This window comes from Ischnura elegans, chromosome 5, assembly GCF_921293095.1.
Source record: "Ischnura elegans chromosome 5, ioIscEleg1.1, whole genome shotgun sequence".
NCBI lineage: Eukaryota > Metazoa > Arthropoda > Insecta > Odonata > Coenagrionidae > Ischnura > Ischnura elegans.
In genome coordinates, this window is record NC_060250.1 from 39872359 (window position 1) to 39897406 (window position 25048).

The window sequence follows — 25048 nt, forward strand, 5'->3', positions numbered from 1 at the left end:
CAAGAGAAACTTAACTTAATTGAGGACTGAGAAAAATCATTTTAAAGACTTTACGTTGTTATATAATGTGAACTAGGTGTAAAATCACGCGTATCGCCGTATTTTATACCGAATAGGTCTTTCTGGGGATAAAGTCAAACTCCGCGTCTGGAGAACCAACAAGTTTATTGAGGCCGAAAGCTCATAAATGGTGTAGTTGCTTGAGAAATCGGTCATTTTAGTTTAATGGTATGAAATAATGATCTAGACAGATGTATGAGTAATAATTTTACTATATATTCATGGTGACTCCCGTATCAAATGCTTGAGTCATTTTGTGACTTCCTCGGAAGCAATTTTGCGCTCCAAATTATTGGGTTGGTTTGCCAATATCTGCATACTCATCTCTTTGGACATTTCCCAACGGATAATGTTGAACGGATCCATATCACATTATCTGTTATTTAGGTCAAAGGTAATTGCATGTTATTTGCTATGGCAGAGTTATTCTCATTTGCGGTAATCATCCAATTAGTACTCCGAAACGTGTACACTCCTGAAGATTGCTCGTCGTGTAACTGATACAGACTGTTATTTTTTCGGTCTTTACGATAACCTTGCCTTAGCTTGAAAGCAGAAGGAATTCCTAGGAGAGATTCCACCGCACGGAATATGATGTATGGTCGCGTTAATATTTTAGGATACCTGAGTAACTGCTGGGGATATAAAGAACTGTCCTCTATTCGCAGATGCATCGCTAACATGCTTACCATTATCGTCTATAGTTATTTTTTTATTATGTCTAGGCTGTTAGCCTCCTTGTTTCGTTCGTCAACTGAACCACCTTTCCGCGAGAACATTTTTTCAGAGTTATCTTTCCATTGACTTCATACGGACCAATCCTTCCAGTTAACTAATTTAAACACGACAGAATCGGACGTAACGTGCCGATAAAAACTTTGTAAAAATGTTTTCATCTACCATATTGACTGGAAATTAATCAGTTATCGTCATTAAAATATATACTTCAATTATTTCTATGGATGGATTTCATCTAAGGAATTATCATTCATAGAAAAGTGTATTTTGACGATCATTAACGCAATAACGTTCATGAAATGCAGGTGGGTTGTAGTCTACCCTGGGTAGACTACTCCTAACCACGGCATGATTGTTTGTGGTCGTCCATTATTGATTGTTGTAGCCCTCCCCCCACCCCGATTTAAAGGCCAGAAAATGCTGCTTTCGGAATGTTGAATATAAATATAAAAAAGTCATATCATGTTGGTACCCATTCTATTTCCCCCGAACCCTGCTAAACCGTTAACCAAAGGGAAAAAAGCATCTTCAGGTAACTTTGAAATGGATCGCCCCCTTCCTCGCGTCCTCAATACTCCCACTCACATGAAATGCGGTGACCGTTCGAACTCTACCACACTCGCATTGTCCGCAGATGACCGATGGATAACAGCCGGCAAAGTGCTTGACCCCCGTCCTCGACGTTCTCCGCGAAGAATGGAAAATGTCAGGTTGTGTGATTCATTCATTTACCTTAGGTGATCGCCGTTCGGGGTCACTGTCCACCGATCTCTCGTGCATTGGTTAGTTGTCCTCCGAAGCCCTTGTGTGGCCAACGTTGATCCTCCCCCTCTGATCTGACTCAGCACTCTTTCTAACAATGCCTTATCCTGTCGTTCGCTTTAGACAGCGGTCACCAATTTTTTTTCCTCCCGTACACCCTCCATGTGTATATAACTAATACTGTAACCCCAAAAATATAATGTGCACATTTTATTACATAATGTCTCTGCGGTTAGCCGACACTTTTAGTTATAGATTATTGTACAAGTAGAAAATTTGTTTTAAATACCCCATGTTGTTGTATAATTTTTTTCTGGTTAAGAAAAACAGTTCCTGGCGTTTGCTGTTACCGATTATTTTCGGCATACCCCCGACTGGTTCGTCGTGTGACCCTAAGGGGTAAGCGTAGCACCGGTTGGGAACCGCTGGCTTGAGAGATGCATTTTAAGGGCCATACTCAATGAAAAAACTCTGGATCGACGTGGTTTGAGCTATTTTATTGCTCTAACATGTGAAAAATTAGTTTTAAACCTACTGTAAGCAGTTACTAATGCATTGTTAATTACTTGGGAGTTCTATGTATGTAATTACTTGGAGTTATTTCCCGCGTTGTATTAAGCATTTATTATCATCAGTAGCTTTCCATGGCATTCAGATGTATGAAGGGTACAGGTTTACTGTTTTCTTCTATTGAAAAAAATCTTGTATTTAGCATGATGCCACAAAGGTGAAATTAATAAAAAAATATCCTTAAGATGTTTAAATATTTCTGTAACGTCTTTAATTTTTGGCTGTAGCATGTAAAAAATAGTTTAAACCCACCATAAGCAGTTGTTTATGCATAGTTAATTACCGCATATGTCTAAATATAGTCCCCCCTTTTTTTCCAAAAATGCCTGTGGTAAATGTAAAGGGGGGGACTATATTCAAACGCATTTTTCTTTAGCTTTTCCCAAAACTGAAGTCTCAAAATTAGGGGGGGGGGACTATATTCGGAGAAATACGGTACTTGTAGTTCCATGTTCTTTCCGTTTTGCATCAAGCTTTAATTTTTTCTCAATGGCAATGATATGTACGAAGAGTACAGATTTACTGTTTTCTTTTTTGAACACATTCGCGTTTTTAGCATGATGCAAAATTAGAGAAATCAATGAAAACAATATCCTCCAGAGGTTTGAACATTTCTGTATCCGCCTTAAGTTTTGACTTCGTTACTTTTCTCTCATTTATGAATAAAAATATTTATCACGTTAACTATCGCTAATGACACCCTTCGTTCATTTCTAATGCGCATTAAAAAAAAGATGGTTCAGTTGATGTGCGAATGAAGGCGGCCATTAACATTCACCGACGACCGGCGTGAAATTGAATTCGAATCGGCGTGAAATTAATTTTAAGACGTAGGCAGTCTTTGTCGGTTCTATAAGGACGTTTCAGCGTCGTTTATTAATGCTATCTGTTCGCGAAGAGAGATGGAACATTTAGAAGGGTTTTCTTTGTATCCATTCGTTATCAGAGTGCTAATTGTGGACAGAGTGCGTCTTTCTGTCTCGTGACTTATTCATATTTTTCAGCGATGCCCTGGATTGCTGGTTAATGGCGCTTATTTCTTTGCAAATTGCGCCTGTAAAAAGGTACACGATAGGCTATTTTCTATAAATTCGTTATGTTATCTGTTTGTCTAATTATATCCTAGTCCTGGGTGCTGGCTCTATATTTATGAATATTAAATGACCATAAAATGCAATATAAGGACGTTTGAGAACCATTCATGAGGACCCTTCCTCCACTGATGACTCAAATGTGAACAAATTTAACTCCTCAGTTGGTACTAGAAAGGTTTTTTTTCGTGATGGGAGTGAACTTTCGTGAAATACTTAAAATAGTGTGCATTTACCCAGACGTGTTGTTCTTTATTTAGATTTATTATTCTAACACCACATGACAAACCCAGTATGGTATGCATATTTATATTTTCACTCATGTTATTATATCCATTTTCCTTACGTACCCGTTACGTAAGGCGTGTGCACACGATTAACTCAGATTCCTCAGTATAAATTAAATTATTAAAAATTTCCGAAGTATTAATTAATCAGTAAAATTTCCTTAGCATTAGTGAGTCACCTTCTTTCGTACATAAACAGAACCACCTTTCTACGAGAACACGTAAATTCACGGGAAATTTCATGTGCAAAAAAGGACATTGTTTTCCCAGTCTACGTTTACGGTGGTAAGATTTTTCGCGCGCAGTTCCTTTTCAATGACAATGTCACATTATGTATGTGCACGTATAAGTCGGAGTTTTTTTTACGTCACTGCGAATATCTCCTATTGTTTCTATCGTTGAATGTTGGCTGCGCACTGCCTTGATGTAGTGGGCGATTGGATGTTGGCTTACCGCCAATGGTTAGCTTTGCCCTCCTTCCTACTCGCCGTTCTTTTTTCATCGCCGCATACACGTAATATCAGAAAGGTCTCGGGAGAAGTTACGATCATGCTAGACTCAGGATTCAGATACTCTATTTTGTCGTATTAACCCATTATAATCCAATGTTGCTTCTTAGCAGCATCAGCAATGTATAAAATTTCTGCTCTATTCAGGAAATATCTAAACTACGCATTATTTTGTAGTGTTAATTGTAATAACTAATAATTTAGCTACCACGATTATTATGACTGATGTGAGTGCAACATTTTCAAGTTTTCATAATGAAAAATCTTGATATTTAAATTCTCCGAAAAGTAGCTCTGGGTTACAAAGGGTTAAGTGAATAAAAGCATGCGCCGAAAAACTAAGTTGATGTCATGTGATATTTTCAAAACCTACTCTTGTCTCTGTTGCCGGTGCGTTGTCATAAAACGGAATTTGCCTTTCTTAATTACATAGTTATTGCATTTATAAATCGGAAAGTTCTTCCAATAATCAATGGCATTATTTCTATGTTCGCGGAAAAGAAGAGGTAGATTAAAGGTAGAACATTTATGTCATTTCGGAATCAAAACGATATAATTGGGGTCGCACCTTAACAATCGTGATAAAAATGAACCTCTGGTACCTTAGCGAATTCTGTTTGGAAGTGAAAGTCAATTAAGGTCATATTAACTTCAGACATAATACGTTCATTGAATGTTAAATGGTTCCAGTCGACTCACATTGATGAAATAATGCATTAATTGAAAACAAATGTAACCATTTGATAATGGGAACACTTGGAAGCCTTATTTCGATTTTTAATCGAAGGATTTCACTAGCTAAACTCGTAATAGTTATAAAAGTCCTTGAAAAAGCTGTAAATACATAAGTAGGCATTGGTTTTGAAGGGTTCATTCGCCGCGGAGCCTTCTGAAATTTAAGACGACCCTGAAGAAATTTCCAATTTAAAGGTGCATTTTCTCGTAAAAGCATCTAGTAAAGAATATGTCTTTCATTTATCTACGTTATTCTTTGGGATAAATCTTAGTCTTGGAGCTAAGATGCTTGTTTTGTGCTTTGTTTGCTTCCTAATGTGGGGAAAACGTATGTCATGCTATAACTCTCTGTAAAACCCAATTTTAATTAATGACCTGTACATTTGTATCAGTTTGATCTCATAAAAGTCTCAATTTTGCTTCGTCATGTATCGATATTTTAGACGGATATGATCCCCGACTCTAGGCCGTAGATATCGATTGAATGTGACTGGCATTCCTCACTGCCATTTACGAGCTTCTATCATGTTTAACGATCTTAATCTAGAAGTGGTCGAGGACTGGGTAGGAGCTGACTAGGTAGTTTTATTTTACTTCTATTGTGATGGTAATGATACATAATATTACCATTTCAGCAGGGTTTACTATCGCGTAACAATAGGAAAAATCGCCATCAAGACAAACCCTGCGGTATCATGGTATTTTAATTCATTGTTTACATCGAAGTTTCTATTTTGTGTTACCGTTTTTATTAATTCGTTATCTGTGGCTGTATGCGGCTTTAATGGTAGCATTAATTTCTCCGAGTTTTTATTTTATGGAAAATTTTAAGTATTAGTTAACGAACCCATCCAGAATTGATAGGAATTAGTAACATCACGGAATATAGCGACGAGAAAATACTCTACCAGACATTGTGGTGATGATAAAAAGTAAAGATTGTATGACAACACCCGGAGAAGTTGTTAAGAAGTTCCTGAATTTTCAATCATGAACTAAATCGAGCATCTCCAAGGATGAATTTTTTTCACTATGTTTACATTATAAAAAATAGTTAGATACTAATCAAATTAGGGAATTCTCTACCTACTGTATAATTTTACGTATGATTTTCAAGCCTTTTTTGTCTTGCGACGTGGCTCTAAGGTGGAATTCAATATGGGAAGAATGGGCCATGAAAAATATGAACAACTATACAGGGTACTTCAGGAGGAATCTGCAATACCTCAGGAGGTGGATGGGGAGACAATTTTAAGCATTTTTTGTCTTATAAATATGGGGTTACAGCTCCTTAGTTACTGAGCTATAACAATGCAAACATTTTTTTGGATGCACTCTGCAGCAACGATTACAAATGATTTTCCGTAAGTTTACAGCCTTTTCGACATTTTATTAAATAGTCTGAGATTTTCAAGGACAAAAGTAATTAAGGTTGGACGAAAGTATGCGATTGAAATCGTCTTAAACAATCTTTGAAGTACTACAATACGATTGCGCAATCTCGCCCATTTTGAGGTAAATACTTTAAAGAATTATGATCTCTTGTTTTTGTCCAGCCTTAATTATATAATGTCCATAAAAATCCAGATTATTTTTAAAAAACGAAGAAAAGGCTGGATACCAGAGAAAAAACCGTTTTCATGGTAACTGCAAAGTGCATCCAAAAAAATGTTTGCGTTGCCATAGCTCAGTAACTAAGGAGTTGCGACCCCGTGTTTACGGACAAAAAATGCTTTAAAATGTCTACCCTACGGGGTCTGGTTGGTATGGTGGTTAGAGTGTTGGCTTCCCACCCCGTGGGTTCGGGTTCAAATCCCGGCGGTGGCGGAGGATTTTCGGAGACCTCTCGATCCCTGCTTGAATGTCGTGTGGAGGACATTTCAAGCGCAACACTCCGTCCGTAGGACGTAAAGCCTTGGTCCCCGAGGCGCCTTCCGTGAACAGCAGCTAATACCGACGCCTGGTTTCTCTCCACCCTTCTTACCTACCCTTCCCTCATGGCGCAAATGACTTAAGCTGTCGGTCGCCTCCTCCAAATACCATACCATACGTCTACCCAACCGTCTCCTGAAGTATTTCAGATTCCTCTTGAAATACCGTGTATAATCTCCTGAAACTTTGGGCTCGTACGTATGAAATATTTTTCAAGTTGGATTCCGGCGTAGGTTGACTTTGCCTGCTTCCTTTTGGGCATCAGAGAGCCTTTGAAATGGATGAGGAAGCGAAAATAAAGTGAGAAAATGCGACAGCGGAAAAGGATGAAAAATCTTTTTGTCTCCCATTGGATGTGGCGGAAGCGTTATCTCTCCGGGCCAAGTCATAACTCTTGCCGGGACAAATTTCTCCTCCCTCCTGTTCCCCATAAGGGGAATGGTATGTATTTGTTTAGTAATTCACATCTTGTCCACTAATGAAATGATCCGCCTTCCGCGCAGAGCAAATATTTTGTCAGCTGCCGAAATTCCCTTGCTTGGCGTCCCTTCTCCTCCTCCAGTGCTTTTCTTCCCACACGTATATTTCTCTCCCTGAATCGTATCAGATTCTACTGCCTTCACTTACTAAAAAGACGCTTAGCATACACCAAAACCAGGATTTCAATCGGTGCTATCTCGGGATAACGAATCATTTCTGCATTATATTCATTAGCTTGAGTCTTGGGTCAGAGAATATATACAGCCGAAACTATTTTAGCATATTTTTCTAGAATTTTCAAATTGAGCCGTGGCGCATGTGATGTATTTGTTACGGTGATAAATCATTTATAGTAACGTTTTTTCCGTATGAATGCTCATGATGTCGAGGCAATAGTTTTTTTCAGTTCTTACTATTGATTGTGCTATGAAAGCAAGGAAAAAATTCCGTTCACAAACTCTCTGGTTAATATCACACCGTTAAAACCAAAAAATTCTTTGTTATTTGTATGTTTAACTTGCAAAGAAGTAAGAAATCTGGTTAGTAAATTATTTATTCTTAAATCGTGTTAATTTAATTATTCCCCTTCACGTTTTTGTCACTTCTAAAAACGCCATTCAAGGCAAGTAGTAATCGAAAACTACCTCTTCTGATAAAAGAAGTAGTTACATAACTCCGTATTATATTTTACCCTGGCCACCCAGTTATGCTATTTTATTCTCGTCTTCACTTTAGCGCTCTTGTCTGGCACCTATTCACGTAATTCTGAAGGAGCTCTTTCGATACATGGTATAGAAGAAGTCCTATAGAAATTTGTCGAATTATTATCATTTGCCAAATACTTAAATCTTCCCTCTGGTACTATTATTCTACCGTTTTTATGTGGATAAAATCCCCTGTTTTTATTCTCAAATAAGAAATTCCCTCTGGTACTATTTGTCTATCTACTTTAAAACCCACTGTTATTATTCTCAAACAAAAAATTCTACACCCTTAGTTTTTACTGAAAGAAGTTTCACCGCAGTACTCGTGTTTATGTATATATCGTTTCGCAAGTTCGTAAAAATTAATTGAAATTTAATTGAATCTTGTAAATAAATATCAAACTGCTTGAACAAAAACTGGAAACATCCTCGATATGGAGTTCTCCAAAGTTTAAATTATCAATTCATGTAATTTTCATATGTCCGTTTGCCCGTTTGGACGTTTCTTTATGTACCTCACGAGCAAAAACCCGATTTTACGAAGTAAATTTTTAAAAAGCGGTTGCATACCTGGCTCGTTCACGTTGATCTCGTTGATAGCCATCTTATATTCTGATCTGCTCTTGAGGGCGTGCTTAAAGCTTGTTCAAACGTTCGGAAATTCAATGAGCGCCTCACTTGGTAGTAGCGTTAACCGTTTACGTGGACTCGAGCGAACGCGACGAGGCTGCCAGCAATAATCAGCGTTGAAAGCTGGCTTAATGATGCTTGAGTTGAAAGCGCCTGATCATTTGGCCTGAGTGTTTTGCTGGAAGAATTTGCATCAGTTTACCCTTTAATGCGTTTGACGGCGTCCTTTGATGAGCGTTAACGGTATGGAAACAGGAAAACCAAGAACTGGCCACTTCATTACAAACCCCGGCGCCTCAAGATAATGTCAGTGTAATATCTGCGGTTTCCCGTAATAATATTGTTGATTCAGTCTTTGAGCTGATCTTCCTTTGTTATATACCCCTGATTTTCGCCAAATACGCCTCGTGCTTTCTTTTGCGCGCTGGAATAAATTCACGAGTCGAGGAACGGGAGGATGAATTTGCGTTTCAATCTTTTCGTGCGTAGGCGTAGAGTGGGCTTGCTGCCGGGACAATTTTCATAGCGTTTTGTTTTTTTGCGATACCCGACGCTCGTTGTTTGCGGAAATTATCCCTTCGGGGACGTGATGATGTAAATTTTTGCAAACGGGTGATGAGTGCTTTTGACGTTCGGTCTGAAATAACTGCGGTAATCACCAAGGCGTTCAAAGCCGAGCCAAGGGAAAGAAAGAGAGAGATGGATTCTTCGCATTATTTTTTTTCTGCGTAAAATATGCCTCAATGGGTGTGTCTCTCTCTACGTTGTTTTCTTCGCGTGGGCGATGAATCTGATGTCTTTCATAATTTTTTTCCTCCTTTATACCGCGTCCGGAAGTGGTGGATTTGGGCTATATCTCGTTTGGGTGCCCGGTCCCGGAGACGCGAACGCGTGAATTTGCGTGGCGAGGAGAGAAAAAGATGATAGGCGTGATCTCTTGTCGACCTCAGAAATGCGTGTGGTGATCGTCATTTCCACATCGTTTCCGAGTTGTGAGAGGCGTGGACTCGCTTTTGAATTTGACCCAAGTATTATTGCGCGAGGAAAACGGTTGAAGGAAACAAGAAGGGAATTGCGACAGCGCTAGAAGCTACTAGCGAGAAATGGAGTTTAGATGGCGTGAACTTATCTTTGAAAATATCTTCTTTCTGTGTAACTTCGCATCTTTTTTGATTTGTGAAATCCTGGGATGAGAGTTGAAAAAAGTTAAGTTACCGACTTCGTTTCTTAGATATCAAATGATATATTAATATGTAGTCTCATGGAGGGAGATATAAATTACTGGATAAATCAGTCAAAATGACGGATTCCCTTTTTAAGTAAGACATAAAATGTTAAAGATGCTTGTAAAGCTGCCCCAGGAAACCAACATAGCGCCGATCGCCACTATTGAAATGCCGCTTTTAATAAAATATTTACTGGAGTCGCAGTAGACGTAAGTCCAATCATGTTTTCAGGAAGGCAATAATGTAAAAGTTAACTATATTTTTGATTACATTGCTGCGAGGTAAGTGTGTCCCAACTTTAAATTATCTGTCCTCAAATATATATGGGCCTAATATTTTAGATATTAATATGGGCTTACGGAGACTGACGATTACCGTTCTAACCATCCTAATGACAGTGTCATGAAAGTTTCAGCATATCCTCCTCCAAATAAGTTTCCTTCGGCTGTTATTAATAAAATTGGGAATTACGTGCATGATATATCTTAGTAAGTTACATTCCCAAAATGTTGTTTAGTCTCTACTGACAAAGTACTTCTGGGAAAAATTGCGTATTACCGTAGGAATTTGAATGTCGTGTTCACTATAAACTGTTATAAGACCATAGTATAGTATTATTGTTAAAAAATGGAAACACGAGGGTCTCTTTCGATTATATTGACAAATTTAAGGATTTTATGGATTAGTTGTGTTGTGATTAGAGCACAGTGTTTTGGTAAGTTCAAGTACTAAAATTTTTTACCTACCAACATTGATATATAGATATTTTCATTGAGCATTTGTTATAGTGTAGTTTATGTCTGTCGAGTGAGTACCATTAGGTTATAAAATGCCCATTTATTGTAGAACTGCTTTAAAGCTTTCTCGTCTATGTTTTATGATGTTTGTACGTGGTGGTAATGTCTCATTTAGCTCACATTGTGTGGGATTATACGGTCGCTGAATCGAATTATAATCCAGTTAATCCTTTGAAAATCACTCATTTTATGACTCCATTACTGCCATGATTCCTCAGCTTATATAATATTTCACTATTGGGTGTTAGTTTTATCTTCGGTGGAAAGCGCATTACAGTAATCTTCTTTGTGGAATATATAATTTAAAGTGGGTTTTATAATCACTCCTTCGCGCTTCTTGCCATTCCTGAGGTGAGTAGGTGAATGCTGCGTGGGAATGTATTTACTGAGATTTTTTTATTTATTTCCCCGTCTTAAGCTTAGCTAAAATTGAATTCTTCATGTACTATCTACTATCTAGTAAGGTAGGGAGGGTATTTGCAGTTGGTGACCTACAGCTTAGATGAAAATGCCCGAAGACAAAAATATCCAATTGCAAATTGAAAACGATTAAAATCTGTGAATCCAGTTTAATACACTGAAGAAATAATCTACTGGTAGGATAATAGGCTTTAACCCTCCGTGTGTTATATTAGGTTAAGACCCTTAGCCTAATCTTCGGCGAGTTATCACTTATTCTTCTCCGCTCAGTTGGCTTCTCAAATCAATCAAATAACCCATTTTGGGGACATAAATCTTTTCCAACCATCATTTTATAAACCATTTTTATTTTATTGTCTTAGGGAACTTCCCCTTCAAACGATCTATCTATTTCAAAGAAGCTCAAATTCATTATTCGGACCGCTTAAGTAATTTGCCATGTGAATGAGTGGATGTGTTTATTTATCCTATGGGTTTCTCCATAAGAGCAAAAAAAAAATGCCACAATTTCTGCTCAAACTACAAAAAAAAAAAAATAATAATAATTAACAACGTACAAATATAATTGACACTATAAAATAAAAATGCACCTGGTACATTTCTATTTGCAATAAAATGCAAAATAACAATACAGCAAAAGCAAAAATAAACTCAGGTAATTAATGAGGTCATACAGGTTCAAAGAAGAGGCATAGAAGTTACAGAAAAAAAACTTAAGATAACTTAAGATAGCACACCATAAAAATAAATATATTTACTGACGTAAATATAGTTTACACCGTAAAAATATAATTGATACCATAAAAATATGATGTGGAGGGTGGAGAGAAGCCCGGCTCTACAATCTGCTTTCAACGAAAGTCCAATGGGGACTGCGTCTTAACGTCCTATCCAAAATACATACTTGAATTGCCTTCCAAAAAGCAGGGATTGGGCATTCTATGGATTCCAATATTAGTTCTAATGACTTCCAAAACTGTTATTTTCTCGATGTTAACATCTCGATAAAGTTCACGATAAATTACCCGTTAATTCAAATTCGACCAGAGTCTACGCTAATTTCACCAGGCCCTATTTTCCACTAAAAATGCCGCCATTGACATATGAATACTGGAGCCTCACGGTAAGTGGTCTATGCGGTTTATTTATCGCTATATTTTCCCATGAACCTGCCTTTTGATGATTAAGCGAAAAAAGCGCAAATATAGATATGTGCGAAGAAAAGGCGCAAGGGCCAATGCGACAGTTTTGGCCAAGTGTCGCGTCACCAGGAAATGAATACATGGTGTTACATAAGAAACTGGAAAGAATTGCGAAGAAGTATTAAGAAAATGGCCGCATCAAAATTTGTTTTAAGACAGTTTCATACCTACCAAAACTTGACTAGACCTTCTGTCAGGAAGAGAAGGAAGACAAGAAAAGAATGTAAACACTAAACGGATAATAATGAAGAAGCTACACTCGTGCTAATTTAAAAACATGCTATTGTAAACTGTAAATATATTTAAAATGTTAGAGAAATTGCTCGAGCTCATTACAAGGCAGTGCATTACACTTCAAACAGAACTCTCAAAACATTGAGAAAATATCCCAATACGTCAGGGCTGAACCCAGTAAATATCAAATCTAGCCCGACTGGTGTGGGGATGCAGAATAGCTGTAGGCGACGTGTAGTTCAAGAGCTTCATATTTACCATTAGCAACGCTCCACTTTTGCTGATTTTAGCTGATCTCCATAAAACTTCAAAAGGGTTAACCGTGCGAATTATTCGTTAGGGCGCTTTTTTCGCTGTGCGCTTTAATGATACGCGATGGAGGCTCGTGTTCAGTTACACAACCGCGATGGTCAGTCCTTGGCCCTCCTCTCCTCGCCCTGCTGCCTCCGGAGTCCCTTGCGACAGTCCGACAGCGTTGACCGTGGGCCGTTCTCTTCGCCACCCGTTCCTACTCGTGTCCAGCCTCCGCTGTTAGCGCATATTCGCCTAAGCCCCCGATACGTGTCGCTCGCACTGGAACTCGACACTTCACGATTTATGGTACTTTCATCCTCGCTATGAAGCTCTTGAACTACTCGTCGCCTACAGCTATTCTGCATCCCCACACCAGTCGGGCTAGGTTTTTAATTTGCTGGGTTTAGCCCTGACGTATTGAGGTATTTTCTTCATGTTTTTAGATTTCTGATTGCACTTTATAAGCTCGGAGAATATCTCGTTGTTGCCTATTTCTCATTTTTAATTATATAATTAGAAAGTAAAATTATTTTTCCATCGTATAGTGGAGGTGAAACGAAGAATTCGGTCTTACGGGTATTCCTTTGGTTCTATCAGTTTCGTTAAGGCTGAATCACACGATCATTTTTTCCGTCCCTCAAAATGATAGCTCCTGCGACAGGCTTTCAGGGATTAATATAGTGAACGCTCGACCCATCATATTATGACTCACACCGTCATTCCCAGCGTCCCTTTTTCCATCGCTTATTCCGTCAGTTTTCTTATTTATAACTTTCATCATTCAATTAAAAGCCACGCGTGGCGTTACAATCTCTGTTGGCGGCTGTGTGTTTCTGATTGGCAGTCAGGGATGGTTTCAGCCACGAATATTATAAAACAGGATCCTCAGTGCCGCCCTTGTATGTTTTGTCACCCACCGCGCATTCAAATGGGTTTACCAAATTAGCCATTCGTGTCTCTGACGGATAAGTTGATTCGAGTTTCACGGGGAAATAAGGTATAATTAGGGGTATTAATCAAAGTTTATATTAATATTCTTCGTAATTGAAAACAATATACTGATAAATATAGGGAAAAAGTGGATCGCATTCCTCTCATCACCGCGCCGCGGGCATATTGGACAGCCGCGGAAGGCTTATGCTTGGTGGGTTGCCCATGGCCCGGACCCCTGCCCCTCCCCCCCCCTTTGATCCGGCATTGCATCCCTGGAGCCATCGCTGAAAATGATCGCGTGAAACGATTATTTTTTTACGCCATCATTGGAGCTATCGCTGGAGCTATCCCTCGAACGGGATGGAAGAAATGAGCGTGTGTTTTAGGCTTTACTTTCACTCAAGCAGTGAGGCTGTTTAACATATTGTCATGTTTGCATTGATGCATCTCCAGTGCATTATGAAATCAAAATCTCTGCTTTGGGACTCCAGCTTCGTCATCTATTCATCTAAATATATTTAAAAAGTCACCATTGGTAAAGCTACACTTTTGCTGATTTTGAATCTCCATTAACTCCAAACCGTGCGTTTTATTCGTAGCTCGCTTTTTGCACTGTGCGCTTTTAATGATACGCGATATTGTGCAGGCATGGTAATAGAAACTGAACGAAAGTCGAAAACAGTAAAATTTCAATAGTTTCGTTCCCGCGAGCGCAATGTAGTGACGAAACGAAATGGATTTAAACTCGAGGAGCTAAACTCAGGGTCGAAACAAAATCGGAGTCGAAACTACTTCGGGTCGGAACTAAATTAAAACTCTGGGACGAAACGAAACGCAGGTAATATTTCGCACCGGAGGGGCCACGTGCTTCACCTTCGAACAGTTTAGTTTCGACCCACACTCCGAGCACGAAGTATGGTTGAATGAAGTAGAGATTCGGCCTACCGCCATAAGATGCATTGGGCTCTCATATTTTTGCCACTAACAGGAGAACGGTGGATGTAAACTGGCCATTCGATTTTTAAGCTCAATGTTTTAACTTCTCTACACGTATGTCAAACGTAATGGGTCGAAACTATTCACTCTGATCCCCCTCCACTCAACTTTTGGGATCGAAACTTAACTTTGAGTATCGGAGTTTCGATTTATTTTGTTTCGTTCCCGGGAGTAAAATTTCGTACCGGGTCGGAACTAAACTCCGCGGTGATTTTAATTTCGTGCGGGAACGAAACTTAACCCAGGCCTCGTATTTTTGTTTCCCTCCGAGTCGAAACGAAATATTGCCAGAGGGTTGTGTTCAGTTTCGCCACCGCGATGGTCAGTTCTTGGCCCTACTCTCCTCTTGTTATCCATCTTCAGTGCATTATGAACTCAAAATCTCCGTTTTAGGACTCCAGCTTCTCATCGTACTTTATAAAATCCGCTCACATGGCACGAAACAGTGAGTTTTCACTGAATTCCTTTGTTCTGTCGATCCTAGCTCTGTTGTCCACTCTTTTCCTTCCTCGACCGTGACTTCGGTCCTTGCTGTTTGTGCGCAATCATTTGCTGAGAGTCGCAGATGTCTTCCTCCCGCGCGGAGGCCTCTCGTCATTCGCTATTGATAAGCGATGATGACATTGGACTCCGGAGGCGTGGTTGGCGGCCCCCGGAGGGAGGGAGGTCGCAGAGGCGGGACCCATCGCATTCTTCGTCTTATGCGCACTTGGTGGCCGACGTAGTGCATGATGCTTCCATGGGTGCAACTCACATTTCCCATCCAATGCTCGGCGAAGGATGTGATTTCCCGTCGCCTCGTCAATACTCCCGTCCGTTAAGTGACGGATTTTCTCGTACCGTCGACTCTAACCTATCGTTTGACTTTTCCGTGCCGCAGGCGCGTTTGAAGTTGTCACGGTGAGCTTATCGACTCACGCCAACCAGGCATTTTACGAGTGTAATTGCAATTCCCTAGCGCATTTGTTTCCGTTGTCAGCGTAGTGTTTGTGGACCAAAATATATAAGCTAATTCAACAATATCAATTCGATTGTAATTCACGAAGGAGTAAACTTAAATATTGGGTGATGCAGTTACAAATTGCCGAATTCGCTTCGTATTCATGGAACATTTAATGTATTCAATGACAAATCATTGTTTCATGCCATGCGACCTGATTTTGTTAAGTGCAATGTGTAGCTGAGTCCCAATACCAGGAGTTTCCATTCATTATGCGCTGTAGTAGTTGGATTGTTGATTTGACCATTGTATGTCAAACACTGATTCGGATATTTTATTTGGTGGAATATTATTTTTCCTGTAATAAATCCCTTTTAATTTAAGTATTTCTCTGTGGCGATCAATTTCCCAGAGTACTTAATTTTCCTTTATCATCTCTCTCCTCTTTCATTGCTTGTTAAATCTCTGGCCTATGCCTCATGTGGTGACTCACTGAGATCAAAACAAGTTATTTCGCTCTAACCATTGCGCTCCATATTTACTCAGCGGACAGATCGAAGCTAGTATCATATACTAGAAGGTTTATTGCTTCGAGCGCGAAGTTGACTTACACGTTGCATCACTCCTCCGATGTATTTAGCATTATTACTCGTAATTGTCTTTTTCTTCCTCGCTTAAAATCATTAATGATCTAATTTATTAGACTGATTAGCATGTTTGTGTCGTGTAGAAATTGGCGATAAATGACACTTGTGTACTCTTACGTAGACACCGGCACACCATCATCGAGTGTTGCTGATTCATTCGCCTAGTGGGAGATGAGAAATTAACTGGTGTAAAAAGTATCTTTCAATTCCAAGGGAATGCATATTTTTTAGAGGAATAGAAGGCATAATTATTGCTGTACCTCTAGGATTTTTAATGCGCTGCATTCATAAGTGCAATGTGTATGTATATCTATAGTATTTGGCTGTTTTGAATTGAATCGAAGTAGTTATACTTGAGTTTTGATGACTCCTCTGGGATGATATCGCCTCGTCGTCTATATTTAGTATCCTGCAATTAGTGGGTGGGATTTGCCACTCCATCTAGTGGCACACGAGCCTTTGAGCGTAGATTTAATCGCCGTAAACTACGCGCCTTTTGGTCATGCGCCTAATAGTTGCGAGCACCGCTGAGTGAGAGATTTATTTCTCTCCCTTGCAAAGCCATTTCCACCGAATGCATTTTCATTGTTGTGAATGAAATAGCGGGAAGCTTCTGGAGTAATCCTCTCCCTTATCCTTCCTTCAATCTGGGCTGCGTCGGCGTACAAATTAACTGCCGGAGACTTGAACGCTCGTTCCCATCCCAGGTGCAATCCTCATCACCAAGGCTACCTCTCTTTCTTAAGCACGCGCGTTGAAGGCCGCGCTGAAACGCGCAATGTGATTTTAAGTGAGGGAACTGTTCTCGCTGCATACGTACTTTTTGCGTCCATTCGATCTAGCAGTTAATATGTAATGCTAGAGAATGTTCATGCTCTTTTTCGATTTGTGTCATTCAATATGACTGAGCAGATGAAATCAATTCTTGGACTAGTGAGGTGAGTGGCATAATAATACATTTTTGTTGAAAACATTTCTTCTGCGGTCAGTCAACAACCCTCCGATCGATGTTAAAGTATTTTTTTCCACCTCGTCCATCACGAAATGTTCTGGTTCTCTCATTGAAAACATGCATTGTGCATTCACGATGTCACTTACTTTAGGGTTCTAAGTAATAAACTGTTGTTCAATTGCTATGCTACCTAACTTTGCATTTAAAATGGAAGGGCGACATATTTGGAAGCAATTTTATAGCAGTATTAACGAAAAGTTGGAATTAGATACATCAAATAAGCAGCCACCCAAGAGTTTGAACTAGAGTGGCTGCGTAAAGAAGTGGCCGCTGAATAGAGGTAAGAGTTATGAGGTTTATTAGAATTTTGAAAATTCACTACTATGCCGTTTCCAGGGGTGTGAATGAAGCAACAAGGGCGTTCCCAGGATCAAAACTAGAGCGGAGGGGGTGGGGGGCAAGCCATGGTTTTTCAAGTTGTAGGTAAGCTTTAAGCATGGAAAAGGTGAATGAAATCAACATTATAAGGAAACTGTAACAGCTCTTTATTAGTTTAAAAAATTATTTGCCTGAAAAAATATTATTTTCCTTAAAGAAATTTGCGATTTTTGCTTCAAGGGGTGCAGCCCCCCTGACCCTCGCTGGGTACGCCCCTGTGAAGCAATACTAGGGAGGGATGGCTGAATTTGTATTATTTTTAATTTTTTTTTAATAAGATGAAGTCTTTAGAAAAATGTTTAGACGCTCTTACGGACGCAAGAGTTTTCAGATTAGAACAGAGTAATTCCAAAACTATATTCAGCTGTTTCAACAATATTCGTATAAATGTGGGGACTGGTCGCTTAATGATAGGCCGTTGTAAGAAAAAAAAGATGTTTACTGACCGTTGTCGGAGGTGGCCACTGAAAAAAGTTGCAGAATTCACATCTCTTGTACTGAAAATACGTTTGACTCCAGGTAAAAGTGACGGCTAATTAAGATGTGCGCTGAAGAGAGGTGGCCGTATGGGTAAGTTTCACTGTATTCCTTTCCAATCCTTACTGAACCTATCAGTGGCGTAGCCGGGGGGGGGGAGGTCCCGGGGGTCCGGACCCCCCCCCCCCCCCCGAAATATAAAAACACAATCATTTTCCTTCATAAAAGAAAACAAAATATTGAAAAATCATGAATTAAAAAAATATTTCTTTAACAAATGAAGTTTTTTCGATTATGAAAAGTGTTAAAATTAGTTAAAAACCCATTACTTAGTACCCTGTTTTTCAAAAACCTCCCCCCCCCGAACGAAGTTCCTGGCTACGCCACTGGAACCTATTTAATTTGGTTCTTCCATCGCAAGGTTTGGTCGAATCGAGTCGCGTGTGTGTTGGTGCTGGTTCCATTGAGGTAGCGTTCTCCTTTTTAGTATCGGCCGTCGTTGACTCGCTCTTTTCCCGCTCTCCCTACCAGCGGTGGTGGCGTGATGAGTCACGCTGCCGATATCCCCTCCCTTCACTATTCCTGCACCCTTCCCCTCCCTTACCACAACTCGCCTACATCTCCCCTCATTCTTGACCTCCCGGCGGCATTGTTTTGGAGGAGCGAGCGGCGACGTCTTTGCTGCAATTCTAAAAATACCTCTCGGAGTGGGTTACATTTAAACTCTTTCCTAGTGCGTTTTCATCGCAAAGTAAATGACTTATTTTAAATTGTAAAAAAATCCATTATCAGTGTGCCACTTTCTATCAGTGTATTAGATCAGCTTGTCTAGACGAATATTATATCTCAGAGCATTTGTAAACATTTGAAATCCTATTTTATCGACGTTCACGTACGGGCTCTGTTCATTACTCAGCATCACCCATGAATGATTTTTCGGTATTAGACGTTTCTATTGCATGTACTTTTAATGATTTCACTTGATTATATTTTCATAGAAATACAAACAAATGCGTTTAAACCGGTCGTGGTCAAATTCCTAATAATATTGACTCGACATAGCCCAAAAGTTTTTATTCAACATGACGATTACCCGCGAAACTTTTAACGAAGAACATTAAAGAAGTTTGGATAGTACAAAGCTTTTGATTCTGTAATTACGAAATGATTATAAATTAAGTTAATTTGTCAAAGATAGATTACATGGCATTGATATTAAGGTCTAAATATTTTAAGAGAAATTTCGTGGTAATAATTTAAAATTCGAATGATATTTGTCAACTTTCAAGGGTCAGACAAGAATGTGCAAATATAAATTCTCAGTAATTATGATTTACGCGTGATTAGAAGCATTTATATCGCTCCTGCCAATTGTCGATGGCTACTTCAAGTGTTCAATATTTGCCTTGACTCAGCTTGTGTTGATGACGAATATGAAATCCTAGCACGTATTTCAAAATTTGAATCCCAATTTCATGGACGCTTACGAACGGGCTAGGTTTATTGCCCAGCAGGAGCCATAAGTAATTTTTCGGTAGTCACCCTTCAGTAAAAAATTAATGACGCCGACATGATGTTACAATAATCATTCAAGTTGGACATCTTGTTAGTTAGAATGCCTTGTCATTGTAAATGCACGTTTCCACGTCACGACGGTATTTGCTGAGATAATGGCGCACAGGTCCTCCATTATTTGTTATGTAAAATGTCATGAATTGCATTTGATATCAATAACCACCCTTACAGGCTCCTCTCTGCTAAAATTTACTTTCAGATTCGATCCAGAGTCAAGATAAATCATTGAATCTTTTTCGTTTGATGAATTGTCATGAAAATCATATCAGACATGGGACTTGAACCCTTTTTGTAATTTATGGCTACCCTCTTTGATGGTTGAAGGATAGCTTTTGTCGGACAAGACGAGTCGCGTTACTCTTGCAGGAATCTTAATGCGGGACTGAGATTTATTGTCGGAAAAGCCTTCGTAATGACGTATTGGCATCCTTTTTATCGGTTGTATCGAATACTAATCTATGTCCATCAATATTCATACTTCATATTGTTGACTTTTCTCAGGTTTACTCATGTTTCTCCCTTCCATCCACCTCGTTTAATTGCGCGTGTATTTGTTTTATTCTCGTATCTCATTTGTATCCATTGGTAAGTGTTTACTTTAATTTCTACCGCCATCGATATAGGTTGAATAATTATGTTTTCATGTATATGCAACATCCTCAACTCCGTTCATCATTTATTGTGACTTTACGTTTCACCTTGGCATTCCTGATTCTACCAGTGTTTGATCTCGAATTAACTATGAACTTAAGAAAACGAGTTACTTTCAGTTAATTTTATCTATATGGTAAACCCAATCAGAATTCATAAGTGCCTTAGTTCATAGAAGTTCAGAAGTTAAAACTGATCCTAAATGGTCGCAGAAAGCCTATGAATTAGAAATGAATAGGTTTGTGTTTCCAATGCCATATCTTTCACTCTGATTTCCCTAAGTTTATTTATTCATGGACTGTCTTACAAGTAGATATGCATCTGTTTGGCTCCATTCAATGTATTCATAAATTATCTCATGAATGTGTCCATTCTTTTTTCTCCTTAATTTGCTGTGTTGATGGTTTTATATGTACCTCGATATGCTCGATATTGGCCTTTTCATAGTGACAAGTGATATTTTTAGCGTAGGTAGTTGAATGAGTTAACTAATTACGATTTATCAACTAAGCGACGAATTGTTTGCTACCTTTTGATTGGGATTTTGAAATTTTTATGTCAAGAAAGGTAATTAAAATGAATGTTTCTTGAGATTGAGGTGGAGGAGGAGATAGTTAAAGAGAACATGCCGATATTTTTTAATGACGCATTTATTAATATCTATTTTGAATTATAATTTGTAACCAGGGATTTGGGTCGGTGATAGAGAGGGAGTTAATTTAATTTTTGCCAGTGTGCAGTTTTATTTTGTTATTCATGAACTTCATATATTGATAGGTGTTATCTCATGTTGCTTTTGATTGTTAGTGTTGTGGAAGATGTGAAAAAAACATGTGTAGACAGACTTAAGTTATTTAAAAAATTCTTTTCTGTCGATAATGGCGGAAAATTGTACGTTTCTGATTTAAATACTCTCACTTACATTTTACCGTAAGTTATCGACATAAATATAGTAGATATCGGCTGCAAGAAATGAATATATGTTTAATTGTTTCATATGGAGTTATTATATGTACTCGTTGAATTTCAGGGAGACATATGGCTTTATACTTTTTTATTTTCATGGGAAACCTCTTATACGAATGTTTGTTTGGATAGAATTATAAAATAGGTTTTGAGGTTTACGGTTATTATTAGTGGGGACTTGATTGGTCTACAGGTTTCGCCATTATCCTTGCTTTGGTAATAATGATGGCCATTAAAGTTTCTTGCATAATCATAGGATACGCTTCAAAAACATAAATCACCGTTCTTTGACAGAGCCCATTGTACTGCAGAGTGTACATATTTCTCCATTGCACATCCTTAACCGTAAAGGGAATGTTGGGTTTAGCGCTTCTATTGATTGCCTGTAAATGGGACCGCCTGTTTCATCCATATGCCTCATAGTCTTTCAGTACTCCATCTTCGGAGTGGGTGGGAAGTTAATGGTACGTTCACCGGTCATTAAAATCATTCTTTGTTTTATCCTTCTTCCTCTTCAGTTTTCCCTGCTATTTACGTATTATTCCTTATTTTACAAAGTTCATGTGATTTTTCTCTTTATCGTTCAATGATAAAAGATACTGTTTCCGGCGTAATTCGCAATATTAACTTAATATATTAACGCATGTTAACGGAATAATATATATAATGTATTAACGCAATGAAAACACTTTTCTGTATCCATACGTCTTCATTTTTAGTGACCCAGGTTTCGGTACACAATTAAACACCTTCTGTGCTGAAACCATGGTCGATGAAAATAGAGAAGTGTGTAAGTAGACAAGTGCTTTCATTATGTTAAATTCTCCTTTAATGAGTATGATTCTAGCATGGATTCACTGCACCCTCTATACGTTCTTATTTTGGATCGAATCAAGGTATTTTCTTGTTTGTAATTCTTCCAAAAACCTTCTCTAACGGCAGAATATCGTGGGTTATTTTTTTTACATTTGTCTTACAATTTTATCCTCCATTACATGTCTATCATTTTGTTATTGCACCCCAATGAACGAGACTTTTGTGACGCCTGGGTCTCTAACGCAGTGATTCAGCCGGAAGGATGGTTTGGATGGTTGTGGGTCGAGCTCAAGTCGCTTGCGTGTGAATTTTCACGCCTCATGGGCCAGTTCTTTCCCCGAACCACCGATCAGACTTTGTGTGGTATATCAGAAGGCTCTACACACAAGACTACCACGCTGCATATCTCTATTATGGTCTCTATTATGTGTTTTTCTATTTTACTCAATGCCTCCTCATTTCTCAATTTGTCCGTTGATGTCATTCAGAAAAAATTGCATTTGTAAGAGTACGAATGAAATCATTGACGCTGAATGTGAATTGATTCTTTGGAATGGTTAATTTCTAATTTAATTAATTAATTTGCTTAATTTTTTAAAATAACTTAATTTTTTAAGATAATTAATTTTTTACTAACTGTCCCTCAGTTACATAGTACATATTAACATATTTTTCCATTCTTTGATCCTCCGCACCATCTCTCACAATTGTCAGATACTTGAATGACATCACGACTTCATACCGAGCGCGTCACCAGTTCTCACCTACTCCTCGACCTTGGGTATGGATACGCGCGGTTCGTGTTTGCCAACACTCTTGTGAGCTTTTCCATCCCTCAATGAATCTCACCCTAGACAAGTGAACGAAAGAAAATTTAAATGACGTCGTCAACTCATAAAAATTGGGCAGCAAATTTAATTTTTTCTTGATTTAAAATTCAAAGGGAATGACTGATTGGGAAATTTTTACGTAACTTTCTTCTTTTTTTTTCAATCTGCAAAATTCCTTCAGTAAATTGCGATTTCAGGTCAATGCGAACCCATTCGTTGTCTTCGGATTCTCTATCAGATTCAACCCAAATGAAGTCTGTCAACCCCATCTTCTGGTGGTGCCTTACGCAAGAGTTATCGCAATAGTCTCGAGATATGGATCGTCTTATTTCATGCGCGTGATGTTACCGAAGACTACTCGCTACTCTGTATCGCTCCAGTGCGTGTAGGTCTCGCTACATCGCGGTCCACTCCTCCCGTCAATCCGTCTACGCGTCATCGCCGCTTTTGAAGTTCCCGCGCGCGTGTGAGGGGATCTGGAGACCGCGTGTGCGGGATACTGACAGCGGCGTGGGCTGATAGTGCGGCCGCCGTGATGGATCTGGGCAATCTGCGCACCTGGGCTCCCAGTGTCTTCCGCCGCCCGCGTCTCCTCGGGCCTTGAAGCGTGACTCACTCCTCAGCGCCTGTCCCTCTGTCTGTCAACTTGCCTTCGCTTCTTCTAATAGTTGGAGGAGTTAATTTTATTCAATTCATTTTTCGTTAAAAGGAAATTTTTTTTTCATTAAAATCGCTTGTATTTCGAGTATTTTAATACTTTTTTTCAATTTTCATGATTTTTTTAATTGAAACTCTTACAAATAAGTGGTATTAGTTGGTTGTCAGCTTCACAATTTATTCGCCTCTTTCCATCACCTTTGAACGGAGTAAGCATTTTTTCATCTTGCCTTACCAGCGCCGTTTTGAGTGTCACTTAACCATTGACTTTGGCAAGCGCTGCCACTGCTTGGGTACCGCATTCTGCGACTTAAAATATCGATTGCTCTTTTCAGCCTCAGTAATCAATGCTTCCAAATAGGTTTTATTTGCTGTTTAGACATTTATAGTTAAATAGCTCTTGTGGTGGCTCCGTGTGGTCAAATACAATTGTTTGTTGCTGAGGGGCGATAAATTGATAGACATCAACATCTAAATGCCACCATGAGAGGTACCTTTAAGGTATGTGTCGAAGTACATTTCTCCTCGGTTTGCACGCAGCTACGTGTCGGTGACTCCACAATGAAACAAGATATTATTTAACGGAAGTTAGCTCTCACCAAGCATGCACAATTCATTCCACTACCTGCCTATAACAGTATTATGGCCTAGATGGACACATATTACAAAATTGGGGCATGCACAAAAATCTACGTGCATATCGAACACTTTGCACTTCTGACCAAACTAAGTAACTGATAATATTTAGTTTCGTAATTAACTGAGTAATTAAACTGTTTGACCGAAGACCTTTTTTTATCGCGGCGACTTCTGTGTTGGTATTTTATATTTCTCGGGAAGTATGTTATGTGAAACCTGACGTGTCAGAGTGGGCCTCTTCGGTCAGGAATACTCGGAGAGAGGAGGTAGTCATCACACGACTGAGGATAGGGCACTGCGCCATGACTCACTCCTATCTATTCACAGAAGAGAAAATCCCGCCTCATTGCGAGGAATGTGACTCTATAATCAGTGTGAGACATATCCTGACGGAATGTGACCTATATCGGGTATTGCGATATAGGATGAACCTTGTTGGAGGACTATACGACATGCTTCGTGACGACCCTGAACGTCTTAGTCGGGTAATAAAATTTCTGAAAACTATTGGTCTGCTGAATGAAATCTAACCTCGTTACACAATTTGTATTCACGCACACACCTTTCTCACCTATTATTTTATATTCCGAGGAAATAAATATCCAGATACCTTCAGGTTAAGGTTTATGACGTGATCCTCCCAAAATGAATTTTTACGAATGGAATGATGCGATGCAAAATGACCTAAGATGTCGACGCACCCTAAAAACAATAATAACTAACTAACTAGTATGTTAGTAGACACATCGGCTGTTTAATTTTTTTTCAGTCTGTACTCATAAATAAAACCGAGAATCAATCATGTCGACATCTTCAAGCTGAAGGTACTAATGGAAATATGTCGTCGTGTGGAATCAACT

At 39.0% G+C, this 25048-nt stretch overlaps 1 protein-coding gene across 14 annotated transcripts in view; it reads left to right on the top strand.

The window, feature by feature from the left end:
• The window catches only part of LOC124158755 (CAP-Gly domain-containing linker protein 1), a 278670-nt gene that overhangs the window by 125319 nt on the left and 128303 nt on the right, over positions 1-25048 (top strand). The window lies entirely within an intron of this gene.